At 47.5% G+C, this 17,345-nt stretch overlaps 1 long non-coding RNA gene across 2 annotated transcripts in view; it reads right to left on the bottom strand.

The window, feature by feature from the left end:
* Positions 1 to 14,314, bottom strand: part of LOC123768135 (uncharacterized) — a 130,584-nt gene extending 116,270 nt beyond the window's left edge. For both annotated transcript variants that reach the window (XR_011225588.1, XR_006774052.2), the window contains exon 1: positions 14,159 to 14,314. This is a non-coding gene — a long non-coding RNA (uncharacterized lncRNA). The remainder of the gene's footprint in view (positions 1 to 14,158) is intronic.
* Between the last annotated feature and the right edge of the window lie 3,031 nt (positions 14,315 to 17,345).

The raw sequence follows: 17,345 nt of genomic DNA, 5'->3' as shown, positions 1-17,345 counted from the left end.
TCGAGCCAGCCAGAAATATCCCAGAAATATGAAAAAAGGAATAGACCCAATAAAGAGAAAGGAAGAGAAAGGAAAGGAAAAGGAAGAGAAAGGAAACACTAAATTAGAGACCGGTGTCAGTGACAAGACTTCTGTGTAAAGTGCTGGAGAAAGTAATCATGTCGAGACTGGTGGAGCATCTGGAGAGAACTAGGTGACAAATGCTGAACATGGATTTAAAAAAGGAAAATTGTACCTGACAAACCTAATTAAGTTTTATGACAAGGTTAATAAAGTATGTCAGGAAAAAAAGTGCTGGGTAGATTGCATTTTCTTAAGATTTTCCTAACTCATTTGACACTTCCCCATGAGACCGGTGAACAAGATGGAGAAGCAGGGTGGAATACTAAGGAAAACATTGAACTAGGTAAGGGAGTACCTGTAAGACTGAAAGCAAAGAATCACAGTCAAAGAGAAGGTTTCAAGCTGGAGGAAAGTTTCAGATAGGGTCCCAAAAGACTCTATTCTGGTGCTGCTGCTGTTCTTAATTCATGTGAACGACCTACCTGAGGGAGCTCGCTCATGTTTGCTGATGACACAAACTGATAATATAAAAACAGAAGAGGACGGCAGGAAGTTACAAGAGGGCCTAGACAAACTCCAGGAGTGGTCAAACAAATGGTTGCTGGAATTCCATCCCAGTAAGTGTAAGGTAATGAAGATGGGAAAGAGAAAGAGGAGACCAGAAGGTATCTAAACTATAAGGTGAAGATAACCACAGGATTCAGAGAGACGTGGGAGTGTTCCAACACTAACACCAGACACACACAAACCGGATAACATCAGCAGCATATGGGACTCTGGCAAATATAAGAACATCGTTCAGCAAGCTAAATCAGGACTACAAGACAATCCACACAACATAGGTCAGACCAATGCTGGAATATGCAGCACTGACATGGAATCCGCACCTTGTGAAGCACAAAGCCAAACTTGAGAAGTACGAAGGTTTGCAACAAGATTAATGCCAGAACTTAGAGGGTTAAGTTACCAGAATAAGGCTAGTCGAACTAAATCTCACAACCGTAGAAAACAGAAGGAACAGACGGGACATGATCACAGCATACAAGATAATGATAGAAATAAATAAGGTGCACAAGGGCAGCCTCGCATTAATAGGAAGGACTATAGGACACAGATGGAAACAAGAAACGCAACAGAACCGAAGGAATGGAAAGAGATACTCCTAAAGATCTAGATCTCACTTCCCCGTAGACATTGTTAGGTAAAGTAAGGTAAGGTAAGGTAAGGTAAGGTAAGGTAAGGTAGGTAAGGTAAGCACCAGATAACAACAGAACCACCACCTGCAGCAACAAAGCCATCTGTGATATGCAAAAAAGCGATTTTATGTAACATGAGCTGACAATTATAGTTAATGTGTGACGGAAAAATATAGAGGCCAGAGAATCAATTCTTCTACCAAACTGATTATATATATGTATATATATATATATATATATATATATATATATATATATATATATATATATATATATATATATATATATATATATATATTGGTTTGCTCGGTTTGTATCATTAATTTATGAAAAAGCATTACTCCTAACGCTATGAGGCAGTCATCTCTGGTGGGATCTTTAACACCCAAACATCATGAGGATCGATCATTCTAAAAGCAAAAACAAAACAATGTTTTAGCAAAATGGACAAAAGGTCGATGCTTAAACCGTGTATAATTTCATACATGGTATTAGAATATTATATTTATGTGAAGGTACATTTTGGTAAGTTCCGCAATATGATTAGAGGCAACTTTATACGGTTTGAACTTACAATATGCGAACCAAATGTAACTAAGTTACCTAATGTATGTTACACGAACTTTGGTCCTCATATTTAAAAGAAATGCGTAAAAATTTTGAAACTTTACGTTCTCTCATTGGATAAAGTTTTATACGAATGTATCTCTTGCGTACAAATACAGATGGTGGATAGAAGACGAGACATGAGACGTATTAACCAATCAACGCCCTCGTCTCAGAAGACGAGACACGAGACTTATTAACCAATCAACGCCCTCGTCTCTACAGATCAAGCAGGACAATATCAACAAAAACTACATCCACGTGAAACTACCTCACTAATCGTGTTTTTTTTCTTTTAATGAATGTCTGTAAATGTTAGGGTGTTTACACAGGCGTTCGTAAGGGTGTAAACCTGGACGCTTGGTCATTTACAAGTGTGTAAATAGTGCACGGCGAATCGTTTACAGGGTGCTAATAGAGTTAACAAACACCCATTAAATGGTTAACAAAGACCCATTAAATGACATTTATATATGTTGAAATACATGTGAAGAACCTTACTGACACTTTAGGGAGCCGGTCGGCCGAGTGGACAGCACGCTGGACTTGTGATCCTGTGGTCCTGGGTTCGATCCCAGGCGCCGGCGAGAAACAATGGGCAGAGTTTCTTTCACCCTATGCCCCTGTTACCTAGCAGTAAAATAGGTACCTGGGTGTTAGTCAGCTGTCACGGGCTGCTTCCTGGGGGTGGAGGCCTGGTCGAGGACCGGGCCGCGGGGACACTAAAAAGCCCCGAAATTATCTCAAGATAACCTCAAGATAACCAAGACACTCACAGCTCCCTGACAAGAGAGAGCAAGCTTAGCCTAGCTGCCAAACACACACACACACACACACACACACACACACACACACACACACACACACACACACACACACACACACACATATTCCAGGGCGCTGGTAGCTGCATGGACAGCGTGCGGGACGCGTAATCCTGCGGCCAATACTACAATACTATAATACTACAATAATACAATTCTGCGTAATACTCCGAAGTTTCAATTCCTTTTGGAGGGTCTGGGTGGTGTAACGGTTAGCGTATCAATTATGCCAGGTGCGCTAACACCTGTGTTTTCTGAGTTCGAGTCACCTTGCAGGTTGTGTCTAAGTTATGTTTATATATATATATATATATATATATATATATATATATATATATATATATATATTTATATATATATATATATATATAAATATATATATATATATATATATATATATATATATATATATATATATATATATTTATATATATATATATATATAAATATATATATATATATATATATATATATATATATATATATATATATATATATATATATATATAAATATATATATATATATATATATATATATATATATATATATATATATATATATATATATATATATATATTTACAATAAGTATCATGAGTTCCATCACTATTAGATGACAGGTTAGCTTTATTACAGCTCTACAATCCCTCGGGTGTCTTAGAACCTGCCAAGTAATACAAATATTGACTGATGATGTTATCCTAACTTCCTTGCAAATTATGTAACAAAATGGATCCTAGTCTCATCCCCCAGTCTCGCTAAATTCTCTAACCCACTCCCCCAATCCACCTCTGACCCTCGTCCCGTAGCCCAATCGCCTCTCCTTCGCCCCCTAGCCCAATCGCCTCACTTTTACTCCCAACTCTTTTACTCGCCCCGTAGCCCAATCCCCACCACTCTCCCCCAATCCTGCACCCATTACCCAATTGGAACAAGGCATCACGCAAGCCGTCGCATATAGAGCGCATATGACTCTCCATAGGCCACCCCAGCCTACCCTAGTCGTACTCTACCATACTACATTTTTATCGAATACAACGAATACGTTATCGAATACAACGAATACTACATACAAGCACGACTGTGGGTGCTCCCCGTACTAGCCCTGGCTATATATAGTGCCAAGGCTCCCACTAATGCTATTTTTATGACTTCCGGAGTGGCTGCTGCTGGTGCCACGATCACCTGCTACTTATGGGGTTCGTGTTCTACTTACGATTGATTCACTTTGATACACAATTCGTCTCAAAGACTATAGGGGTGTTTAGAGTTTTTATTGAGGGTTTCCTTTTGGCGTTCTTGTGGGTAATGCTTATTCTAGTGCTGCTAGTGTTGGTAGTGTTGCTTCTGTTGGTTCTAGAAGCTGCTGCTCCCGTTGCTTCTGTTGGTTCTAGAAGCTGCTGCTCCCGTTGCTTCTGTTGGTTCTAGAAGCTGCTGCTCCCGTTGCTTCTGTTGGTTCTAGAAGCTGCTGCTCCTGTTGGTTCTAGAAGCTGCTGCTCCCGTTGCTTCTGTTGGTTCTAGAAGCTGCTGCTCCCGTTGCTCCTGTTGGTTCTAGAAGCTGCTGCTCCTGTTGGTTCTAGAAGCTGCTGCTCCCGTTGCTTCTGTTGGTTCTAGAAGCTGGTGCTCCCGTTGCTTCTGTTGGTTCTAGAAGCTGCTGCTCCCGTTGCTTCTGTTGGTTCTAGAAGCTGCTGCTCCCGTTGCTTCTGTTGGTTCTAGAAGCTGCTGCTCCCGTTGCTTCTGTTGGTTCTAGAAGCTGCTGCTCCCGTTGCTTCTGTTGGTTCTAGAAGCTGCTGCTCCCGTTGCTTCTGTTGGTTCTAGAAGCTGCTGCTCCCGTTGCTTCTGTTGGTTCTAGAAGCTGCTGCTCCCGTTGCTTCTGTTGGTTCTAGAAGCTGCTGCTCCCGTTGCTTCTGTTGGTTCTAGAAGCTGCTGCTCCCGTTGCTTCTGTTGGTTCTAGAAGCTGGTGCTCCCGTTGCTTCTGTTGGTTCTAGAAGCTGCTGCTCCCGTTGCTTCTGTTGGTTCTAGAAGCTGGTGCTCCCGTTGCTTCTGTTGGTTCTAGAAGCTGCTGCTCCCGTTGCTTCTGTTGGTTCTAGAAGCTGCTGCTCCCGTTGCTTCTGTTGGTTCTAGAAGCTGCTGCTCCCGTTGCTTCTGTTGGTTCTAGAAGCTGCTGCTCCCGTTGCTTCTGTTGGTTCTAGAAGCTGGTGCTCCCGTTGCTTCTGTTGGTTCTAGAAGCTGGTGCTCCCGTTGCTTCTGTTGGTTCTAGAAGCTGGTGCTCCCGTTGCTTCTGTTGGTTCTAGAAGCTGCTGCTCCCGTTGCTTCTGTTGGTTCTAGAAGCTGCTGCTCCCGTTGCTTCTGTTGGTTCTAGAAGCTGCTGCTCCCGTTGCTTCTGTTGGTTCTAGAAGCTGCTGCTCCCGTTGCTTCTGTTGGTTCTAGAAGCTGGTGCTCCTGTTGCTTCTGTTGGTTCTAGAAGCTGGTGCTCCTGTTGCTTCTGTTGGTTCTAGAAGCTGGTGCTCCTGTTGCTTCTGTTGGTTCTAGAAGCTGCTGCTCCCGTTGCTTCTGTTGGTTCTAGAAGCTGGTGCTCCTGTTGCTTCTGTTGGTTCTAGAAGCTGGTGCTCCTGTTGCTTCTGTTGGTTCTAGAAGCTGGTGCTCCTGTTGGTTCTAGAAGCTGCTGCTCCCGTTGCTTCTGTTGGTTCTAGAAGCTGCTGCTCCCGTTGCTTCTGTTGGTTCTAGAAGCTGGTGCTCCTGTTGGTTCTAGAAGCTGCTGCTCCCGTTGCTTCTGTTGGTTCTAGAAGCTGATGCTCCTGTTGGTTCTAAAAGCTGCTGCTCCTGTTGGTTCTAGAAGCTGATACTACTGTTGGTTCTAGAAGCTGATGCTACAGTTGGTTCTAAAAGCTGCTGCTCCTGTTGCTACTGTTGGTTCTAAAAACTGCTGTTCCCGTTGGTTCTAAAAGCTGCTGCTCCTGTTGCTACTGTTGGTTCTAAAAACTGCTGTTCCCGTTGGTTCTAAAAGCTGCTGCTCCTGTTGCTACTGTTGGTTCTAGAAGCTGCTGCTCCCGTTGCTTCTGTTGGTTCTAAAAGCTGCTGCTCCCGTTGCTTCTGTTGGTTCTAAAAGCTGCTGCTCCTGTTGCTTCTGTTGGTTCTAGAAGCTGCTGTTCCCGTTGCTTCTGTTGGTTCTAGAAGCTGCTGTTCCCGTTGCTTCTGTTGGTTCTAGAAGCTGCTGTGTCTCCTGATGGTTCTAAAAGCTGCTGCTCCTGTTGGTTCTAGAAGCTGATGCTCCTGTTGCTTCTGTTGGTTCTAGAATCTGATGCTCCTGTTGCTCCTGTTAGTTCTAGAAGCTGGTGCTTCTCCTGATGCTACTAAGGTCCCTGGCGCTGTTTGCAACCAATAATCAAAACTAGTATCCTATCTCCCTATTGTTCATTACTGATCCTAGAACTGTTGGCCGTAGCCGGTTGGTCTAGCCCTAAACCTGGCCAACACTAACCTTAAACACAACCACCATCACTAAATGTTGGTTACAACTGACGTCTATTTTGGTTACATCAAGATTTAACATAGTTTCATGCCAATCAAGCGTAGCTCGAACACAACTCATGCAAATTAGCAAAATTTCCCAAGACACAACTTACAACTTAGGGAGCCGGTCGGCCGAGCGGACAGCATGCTGGACTTGTGATCCTGTGGTCCTGGGTTCGATCCCAGGCGCCGGCGAGAAACAATGGGCAGAGTTTCTTTCACCCTATGCCCCTGTTACCTAGTAGTAAAATAGGTACCCGGGTGTTAGTCAGCTGTCACGGGCTGCTTCCTGGGGGGTGGAAGTGTGGTCGAGGACCGGGCCGCGGGGACACTTAAAGCCCCGAAATCATCTCAAGATAACCTCAAGATAACACGTAGTCCCTCGTTGCTTTGTGATACAGCTGCTAATACAAGTAAAAACTTATGACTTCATAGTGCGGCTCATAATCTTCAGAGTAAGCGCGGCGCTCAAATATACGCTCAAAGGTTTAAGCGCGGCGCTCAAATATACGCTCAAAGGTTTAAGCGCGGCGCTCAAATATACGCTCAAAGGTTTAAGCGCGGCGCTCAAATATACGCTCAAAGGTTTAAGCGCGGCGCTCAAATATACGCTCAAAGGTTTAAGCGCGGCGCTCAAATATACGCTCAAAGGTTTAAGCGCGGCGCTCAAATATACGCTCAAAGGTTTAAGCGCGGCGCTCAAATATACGCTCAAAGGTTTAAGCGCGGCGCTCAAATATACGCTCAAAGGTTTACGCCAGGCGTAAACAGGTGTACAAATGTCATCTTAAGCGCGGAGCTCTTGACTGCTTTCATAGTAACTTGAGTCAACTTGATATCGTAAATCATTACGATAAAATTAATGCAAATTTCAACTTATATCCGAACCGCAGTTTACTTTATCACGTCAAACTATAACCAAGTTTACAGAAAATGAATGGAAATACAGTAACTACCACTCACTCCAGGGCACAGTAACTACCACTCACTCCAGGGCACAGTAACTACCACTCCAGGGCGCAGTAACTACCACTCCAGGGCGCAGTAACTACCACTCCAGGGCACAGTAACTACCACTCACTCCAGGGCACAGTAACTACCACTCACTCCAGGGCACAGTAACTACCACTCCAGGGCGCAGTAACTACCACTCCAGGGCACAGTAACTACCACTCACTCCAGGGCACAGTAACTACCACTCCAGGGCGCAGTAACTACCACTCCAGGGCGCAGTAACTACCACTCCAGGGCGCAGTAACTACCATTCCAGGACACGGTAACTACCACTCCAGGGCACAGCAACTACCACTCCAGGGCACAGCAACTACCACTCCAGGACACAGTAACTAACACTCACTCCAGGGCACAGTAACTACCACTCCAGGGCGCAGTAACTACCATTCCAGGACACGCTAACTACCACTCCAGGGCACAGCAACTACCACTCCAGGGCACAGCAACTACCACTCCAGGACACAGTAACTACCACTCACTCCAGGGCACAGTAACTATCACTCCAGGGCACAGCAACTACCACTCCAGGGCACAGCAACTACCACTCACTCCAGGGCACAGTAACTATCACTCCAGGGCACAGAAACTACCACTCCAGGGCACAGTAACTACCACTCCAGGGCACAGTAACTACCACTCCAGGACACGGTAACTACCACTCCAGGGCGCAGTAACTACCACTCCAGGGCACAGTAACTACCACTCCAGGACACGGTAACTACCACTCCAGGGACACAGTAACTACCACTCCAGGGGCACAGTAACTACCACTCACTCCAGGACACAGTAACTACCACTCCAGGGCACAGAAACTACCACTCCAGGGCACAGTAACTACCACTCCAGGGCACAGTAACTACCACTCCAGGACACGGTAACTACCACTCCAGGGCGCAGTAACTACCACTCCAGGACACGGTAACTACCACTTCAGGGACACAGTAACTTTCACTCCAGGGGCACAGTAACTACCACTCACTCCAGGACACAGTAACTACCACTCCAGGGCACATTAACTACCACTCCCGGGCACAGTAACTACCACTCCAGGGCACAGTAACTATCACTCCAGGGCACAGTAATTGCCACTCACTCCAGGGCACAGTAACTACCACTCCAGGGCACATTAACTACCACTCCAGGGCACAGTAACTACCACTCCAGGGCACAGTAACTGCCACTCACTCCAGGGCACAGTAACTACCACTCCAGGGCACAGTAACTGCCACTCACTCCAGGGCACAGTAACTACCACTCCAGGGCACAGTAACTGCCACTCACTCCAGGACACAGTAACTATCACTCCATGGCACAGTAACTACCACTCCAGGGCACAGTAATTGCCACTCACTCCAGGACACAGTAACTACCACTCCAGGGCACAGTAACTACCACTCCAGGGCACAGTAACTACCACTCCAAGGTACAGTATCTACCACTCCAGGGCACAGTAACTGCCACTCACTCCAGGGCACAGTAACTGCCACTCACTCCAGGGCACAGTAACTGCCACTCACTCCAGGGCACAGTAACTACCACTCCAAGGTACAGTATCTACCACTCCAGGGCACAGTAACTGCCACTCACTCCAGGGCACAGTAACTGCCACTCACTCCAGGGCACAGTAACTACCACTCCAAGGAAACATTTTCCTAGACTGTCCACGAGCATTTGATACTGTTCCTCACGAAACACTGGTATACAAGATGGGGATGAAAGTTGCGATAATTGGGAAAACAATAAACTTGGTAATGGAGTACCTAAAGGACAGAAGGCAGAGAGTCATAGGCGGGGTCTCGAATGTTACAAGTGGGTTCCCCCAAGACTTGGTTCTCGGCCCAATACTGCTCCTAATTTATGTTAATGATGTACACAAGGGAGTGAGCTCTTACATGTCAATGTTTGCAGATGATGCAAAGATAATGAGGAAAGTAAAAAAACAGAGGACTGCAGAATGTTACATGACGTGGAGAAACTCCAGAAATGAGCAAACAGGTGGTTGCTAGAGTTCAGTCCCAATACGTGTCAGGTAGTGAGGATTGGGAAAGTGAGACAGAGAAGGGTGCCTACCCTATAGACGGGAACACAACTACAGGAATCGGAGGAAGAATGAGGTTAGAGAGTTGATATGTCACTAACACATAGACCTAATCATCATATTGATCCCACAGGCGAACATTTGAACAGCGTTTAACAACCTGAATCAGGACTCTTTCAAGGCAATCTACACAGCTTTTGTTACGTCAACACTGGAATACGCGTCACCAGCCTGGAATCCACGCTTTGTGAAGCATACATATACAATCTTAAATATAATAGTTGCAGAGCTGAGAGGGTTAAGCTATAAGGACTGGCTAAAGGAACCACACCTCTCAACCCTGAAGGACAGAAGGGAACAGAGGAAACATGATCACAACATACAAGATACTGAGGAGAAAGCTATAAGGCAACTTGTTATGCTATAAGGCAACTTGTTAAGCTATAAGGCAACTTGTTATGCTATAAGACAACTTGTTAAGCTATAAGGCAACTTGTTAAGCTATAAGGCAACTTGTTAAGCTATAAGGCAACTTGTTAAGCTATAAGGCAACTTGTTATGCTATAAGGCAACTTGTTATGCTATAAGACAACTTGTTAAGCTATAAGGCAACTTGTTAAGCTATAAGGCAACTTGTTAAGCTATAAGGCAACTTGTTAAGCTATAAGGCAACTTGTTATGCTATAAGGCAACTTGTTAAGCTATAAGACAACTTGTTAAGCTATAAGGCAACTTGTTAAGCTATAAGGCAACTTGTTAAGCTATAAGACAACTTGTTAAGCTATAAGGCAACTTGTTATGCTATAAGGCAACTTGTTAAGCTATAAGACAACTTGTTAAGCTATAAGACAACTTGTTAAGCTATAAGGCAACTTGTTATGCTATAAGACAATTTGTTAAGCAGGACACACCAACTACCACCACCACTTCCTCCAGGGCACACCAACTACCACCACCACTCTCCAGGGCACACCAACTACCACCACCACTCCCTCCAGGGCACACCAACTACCACCATCACTCCCTCCAGGTCACACCAACTACCACCACCACTCTCCAGGGCACACCAACCATCACCACTACTCCCTCCAGGGCACACCAACCACCACCACCACTCCCTCCAGGTCACACCAACCACCACCACCACTCCCTCCAGGGCACACCAACTACCACCACTACTCTCCAGGGCACACCAACTACCACCACTACTCCCTCCAGGTCACACCAACTACCACCACTAATCCCTCCAGGTCACACCAACTACCACCACTACTCCCTCTAGGACACACCAACCACCACCACTCCCTCCAGGGCACACCAACCACCACCACCACTCCCTCCAGGACACACCAACTACCACCACCACTCTCCAGGACACACCAACTACCACCACCACTCTCCAGGACACACCAACTACCACCACCACTCTCCAGGACACACCAACTACCACCACCACTCCCTCCAGGACACACCAACTACCACCACCACTCTCCAGGACACACCAACTACCACCACCACTCTCCAGGACACACCAACTACCACCACCACTCTCCAGGACACACCAACTACCACCACCACTCTCCAGGGCATACCAACTACCACCACCACTTCCTCCAGGGCACACCAACTACCACCACCACTCTCCAGGGCACACCAACTACCACCACCACTCCCTCCAGGGCACACCAACTACCACCATCACTCCCTCCAGGTCACACCAACTACCACCACCACTCTCCAGGGCACACCAACCATCACCACTACTCCCTCCAGGGCACACCAACCACCACCACCACTCCCTCCAGGTCACACCAACCACCACCACCACTCCCTCCAGGGCACACCAACTACCACCACTACTCTCCAGGGCACACCAACTACCACCACTACTCCCTCCAGGTCACACCAACTACCACCACTAATCCCTCCAGGTCACACCAACTACCACCACTACTCCCTCTAGGACACACCAACCACCACCACTCCCTCCAGGGCACACCAACCACCACCACCACTCCCTCCAGGACACACCAACTACCACCACCACTCTCCAGGACACACCAACTACCACCACCACTCTCCAGGACACACCAACTACCACCACCACTCTCCAGGACACACCAACTACCACCACCACTCCCTCCAGGACACACCAACTACCACCACCACTCTCCAGGACACACCAACTACCACCACCACTCTCCAGGACACACCAACTACCACCACCACTCTCCAGGACACACCAACTACCACCACCACTCTCCAGGACACACCAACTACCACCACCACTCTCCAGGACACACCAACTACCACCACCACTCTCCAGGACACACCAACTACCACCACCACTCTCCAGGACACACCAACTACCACCACCACTCTCCAGGACACACCAACTACCACCACCACTCCCTCCAGGACACACCAACTACCACCACCACTCCCTCCAGGGCACACCAACTACCACCACCACTCTCTGCAGCCCAGAACTAATGTTGCACAGACACCACAGCACAGCTCCCATCACTCACTGCAATAAACCACAAATAACTCTTCGTGGCACAGCACGAAAAACTTAGTAACACAGCGCGAAAAACTTAGTAACACAGCGCGAAAGACTTAGAAACACAGCGCGAATAAGCCTATGGGCCCATCACGCGCCAATTCAAGCCACAGGTCTAGTAAGCCTCTCGGTGCAGCTTGCCTAAACCCCGACGCCAACCGCTTGGTGTACAGTTTACAAGACGGCGCGAGTGTAAACTCAAGAGCCTAGGCAATGTAATTGTAAAGATTCCTCCACCGGATGTAAACAGGGGTGGTTTAAAGAGGACCGGCCATGTACACCTGTTCTCCAAGGTCACCAGCGGGCTATAGTGTAACACACCGACTTAACCTTTTATTAAGGAACCAACAGGTGTTTCAACACGCTTCCGTCACTTAGAATCCGTGTTTGAGTCCACTTGTGTAAGCAAGCGATCATCCAATCAACATGTATATTTATCCTAGCAGATTGTACAATCTCCTCTATGTATAGTGAGATGCAAAATGACCCGCATTATCTCCCCTTATGTTTCTCTCACGCGTATATATACACTCACACATGCACTCGCGCGCACACACGCTCGCGCATGCAGGCACAAAAGAGTGCACCTGGTGTCTCGAGAGTGGCGAGTACACTGACCTCTATCAATGGTGGCTTACCACCGTCTCGCCCAACCACTCCCGCACCTTCAATTTTCTATCAAAAACCTCCCCACTGACACTTATATTGACAATTACACATGTTTTTAAATTTGATAATGGCACCCTTCGCACCTTAGACTAATCGCTGACACTTAACAACTTCCGGATACAATGTAATAAAGTAAAATTTGTATTACAACTCATGAAATTTTATAATGGATAAGAAAATTGTTGTGGCGAATCGTCCATTGCACAATTGCGATGTTCAATAACTCCCACAAACAAAAAAAGTTATCTGATGCCGTCTAAACTTCGAAATAAATTAAATACACAGCACACAGCCTGCTGTAAAGTGAACGAAGGGTTTACAAGACCAACACGCTGTATGTTGAACACTAACCAGATGGGTGTTCACAGTGACCAAAATGGGCAGTAATCAACAGATCATCAGTGCAACCACAGTGATCAGCCATCAAGCACACACACACACACACACACACGCACGCACACACGGACACACACACACACACACGCACGCACACACGGACACACACACACACACGCACGCACGCACACACGGACACACACACACACACACACGTACGCACACACGGACACACACACACACACACACACACACACACACACACACACACACACACACACACACACACACACACACACACTCCAGCCCTCGCGTCATTATCCTGTTGCAGAGACATTAGTAACGAGGCTGCACCACAACGGCCAGAAACACGCCAAGGACACACACGCAACGTCACAATTCTCATAGAAATATCCCAAGCAACCACAACGTCACTCTTACGTCGTAATAACGTTTGTGGACTTGCTAGGACATATATAGGTAAACAGTATCCTTATTACTGCATCTCAGGGTTCACCGTCACATTATATTGCTTAAGAGTCTTAGATATCAACACTAGTCAATCATTAACCTTATTGTTCGCTATTTGAGCACATAACTTCAGGTGAATTTGTCGTGTTGTCAATGAGGAGGGTATAGTGACATGGTGTACTGATGGTACACAAAACCACGTTGGGTGACAAGCAGCCATCACTACCTCCCCAAAGTGGTGATAACAACCACAATCGCCCCACAGTAGTGACCACCACCATCACTAACTGATGCTGGTGCAAAACGAAAGCGCAGGACGGGTTAGGGAAGCACACGAGAAGCTCCACCGGGGAAAAAATAAAAATAAAAACTTTTTCACCACCTGTCAAACGGTGTTGTGAGAAATGGGGCCCGCGGCTGCATGGGGTATGGGAGTGTTGACGATGGGGGTGATCGGTGATGGAGACGGGGGTAGAAGGGTATGCACAGAGGTATGTGTGGGGGCCGGCTGCTTGCTCCAAGGTTCACTCAAGGCCGTTGAAGGGCCCACGGTGTAGCGAGTGATGGTGGTGGAGGGCTAGGAAAGTAGGAAGTCAAGATCGGATAAGATGGTGAGTCCCCCTTGGGGTGTGTGTAGTGGTGATGACGGTAGCAGTGGTGTAAAGGCGGAGACAGGCCATCTTGAGCTATGTACCGGAGCTGGCAACATGCACGGTGAATACCTGCCAGCCCCCACTAGCATGGCGTCTGCCTTGCCAAATATGCTGCCCGCTCTGCGAGCATGCCAGCGATCACAGCTAGTACACACACACAAGTGGCAGAACGGGGCGGCGTGGGCCCCCTCTCGCCTCACACCTCTCACTTACATGTCCACAGCGAGGACCGGGGCTGAGGCGTGGCTGTGGGTAGGCATAGCTTGCGGGGTGTGGACGCGGGCAGTGCGGATTTGCGGGTGAGCTGCGTCCTCACGTTACACCGGCAGCAGGCACACTGAGTCGCCGCTGCAGTTACCGGGCTGGTGAACTGCTGCCGCGGCTGGTGCTGCCATTCGTCGCCAACAGGCCACCACCACCAGGGATGCCGGATCGCGGACACCTTACGCACTCCTCCAACACTGAACATCAACACGAAACGTCAAGTTTCACTCTCATATGCCCCCAGCCACTTACATGTTCCTCCTCACTTTCAACCCCAGTAGGAACATGACCCCTCAACACCTCCAAGATACTCACAGGTAGTCGCGAGAAGGGTGAAGTAGACGATGGAACAGGTATGCAATACCTGCCAAGGTACTGCATATGTCATACACACCTGTACTGCCAACCGTCACAAACATGACTGCCCCCCCCCCCCTCACACCTACACCGCCACTCTCAAACACTTACACCAAACACGGAATCACTTATCATCATCAATGACCAAAATTTTCCCTCGCAATGGCCAGTTTTGACCGAAATATTGACAAGTGTCAAAGGTCAACACGTCTCCAACAGCCAACCTTACCCACGAAGCTGTATAACAATGCCATCGCCTGATAATACATCTCAAGTAATCGGCCGAATAAATAATACAGTTGACACATACTGTGATACACTTGCCCCCCCCCCTAATGATACACCCACTCAGCAGATCTCAGATTGAAGTAATCGTCTCTCTCTCTCTCTCTCTCTCTCTCGGGTGTTTTCATAAAATAACTATGCCCAAGTCTACCATCAAAGTGCCGTCGGGATGATGGGCAAATAGCCTCTCTCTCTCTCTCTCTCTCTCTGGTGCCTGTGTGTTCCAAAGATGCTCTAGTATTACATATTCCAAAGTTGTTCTAGTGTTACGTTGCCATATTATTGTAGTAACGATATGTTCAACTTCGCTCTATAGCCAATAGAGCAGCCTTAGAATACGCACCCACACACCTGCCTCTAGTGTAACATACAAACACTAGAGAGCACACAGCAACTATAAACAGTCACAGAACCGGAACGAAATAATGAACTCAAATTCTCACTTTCCCAATTTACAATAAAACATTATATAAGTAAAAAAAAAGGAATACATTAAACTGAATGAAAAGAGAGAGAGAGAGAGAGAGAGAGAGAGAGAGAGAGAGAGAGAGAGAGAGAGAGAGAGAGAGAGAGAGAGAGAGAGAGAGAGAGAGAGCTGCGGCGTCTGGTGAGCCCCTTTAAGAGCTCCCTACGTTACTCGACCTACTGAAGGAGCCAGTTGATCTGAACCTCCTGTTGTGGTGGCTGGTGGTCCTGTTGTGGCGGTAGGTGGTCCTGTTGTGGTGGTTGGTGGTCCTGTTGTGGTGGCTGGTGGTCCTGTTGTGGTGGTTGGTGGTCCTGTTGTGGTGGTTGGTGGTACTGTTGTGGTGGTTGGTGGTCCTGTTGTGGTGGTTGGTGGTACTGTTGTGGTGGTTGGTGGTCCTGTTGTGGTGGTTGGTGGTCCTGTTGTGGTGGTTGGTGGTCCTGTTGTGGTGGTTGGGGGTCCTGTTGTGGTGGTTGGTGGTCCTGTTGTGGTGGTTGGTGGTCCTGTTGTGGTGGTTGGTGGTCCTGTTGTGGTGGTTGGTGGTCCTGTTGTGGTGGTTGGTGGTCCTGTTGTGGTGGTTGGTGGTCCTGTTGTGGTGGTAGGTGGTCCTGTTGTGGTGGTTGGTGGTCCTGTTGTGGTGGTTGGTGGTCCTGTTGTGGTGGTTGGTGGTACTGTTGTGGCGGTTGGTGGTCCTGTTGTGGTGGTAGGTGGTCCTGTTGTGGTGGTTGGTGGTCCTGTTGTGGTGGTAGGTGGTCCTGTTGTGGTGGTTGGTGGTACTGTTGTGGTGGCTGGTGGTCCTGTTGTGGTGGTAGGTGGTACTGTTGTGGTGGTAGGTGGTCCTGTTGTGGTGGTTGGTGGTCCTGTTGTGGTGGTTGGTGGTCCTGTTGTGGTGGTTGGTGGTCCTGTTGTGGTGGTTGGTGGTCCTGTTGTGGTGGTTGGTGGTACTGTTGTGGCGGTTGGTGGTCCTGTTGTGGTGGTAGGTGGTCCTGTTGTGGTGGTAGGTGGTCCTGTTGTGGTGGTAGGTGGTCCTGTTGTGGTGGTTGGTGGTCGTGTTGTGGTGGTAGGTGGTCCTGTTGTGGTGGTAGGTGGTCCTGTTGTGGTGGCTGGTGGTCCTGTTGTGGTGGTAGGTGGTCCTGTTGTGGTGGTTGGTGGTCCTGTTGTGGTGGTTGGTGGTCGTGTTGTGGTGGTAGGTGGTCCTGTTGTGGTGGTAGGTGGTCCTGTTGTGGTGGCTGGTGGTCCTGTTGTGGTGGTAGGTGGTCCTGTTGTGGTGGTTGGTGGTCGTGTTGTGGTGGTAGGTGGTCCTGTTGTGGTGGTAGGTGGTCCTGTTGTGGTGGCTGGTGGTCCTGTTGTGGTGGTAGGTGGTCCTGTTGTGGTGGTAGGTGGTCCTGTTGTGGTGGTTGGTGGTCCTGTTGTGGTGGTTGGTGGTCCTGTTGTGGCGGTTGGTGGTCCTGTTGTGGTGGTTGGTGGTCCTGTTGTGGCGGTTGGTGGTCCTGTTGTGGTGATTGGTGGTCCTGTTGTGGCGGCTGCACACACACACACACACACACACACACACACACACACACACACACACTTTCTCTGTCAACAAAGATACATTATTTTCCTTGAATTAATATTCTTACATAGAACTTTACAAAAGAAATAAAGTTTCTCGGATAATCTCTGCGATCATTATTTAAGGCTAACAGTATTAAAACTTTACTAATTAGGGTTTCAATCTGCTGTAACCATAGCTTACTTGATCGAGATTAATTTTCTGCTTGAGTTTTTTAATCAAATCTTTTCCCATGTCAAATTTTCTTCAGGCTTTAGAGAAAATATTTAATTACTAAATTTTCCCCTGATGTCAGCACTTCGAGTCCTGAAGAGTTACCATGTAAAATGTCTTTTCGTATCGTTAACTTTCAGTTTTCTCCAATCATACAATTGACACTTGACTGATAGCTAAGCGCTAAGGATGAGGGGCTGCCATCTTCAGGGAAACCAATAAAACTACTAAATAAAGGGACCTAGAACTTTGTCAACAAATCA

Source organism: Procambarus clarkii, chromosome 86, assembly GCF_040958095.1.
Source record: "Procambarus clarkii isolate CNS0578487 chromosome 86, FALCON_Pclarkii_2.0, whole genome shotgun sequence".
Classification (NCBI taxonomy): Eukaryota; Metazoa; Arthropoda; class Malacostraca; order Decapoda; family Cambaridae; genus Procambarus; species Procambarus clarkii.
This window is presented reverse-complemented; position numbering and strand designations above follow the sequence as displayed.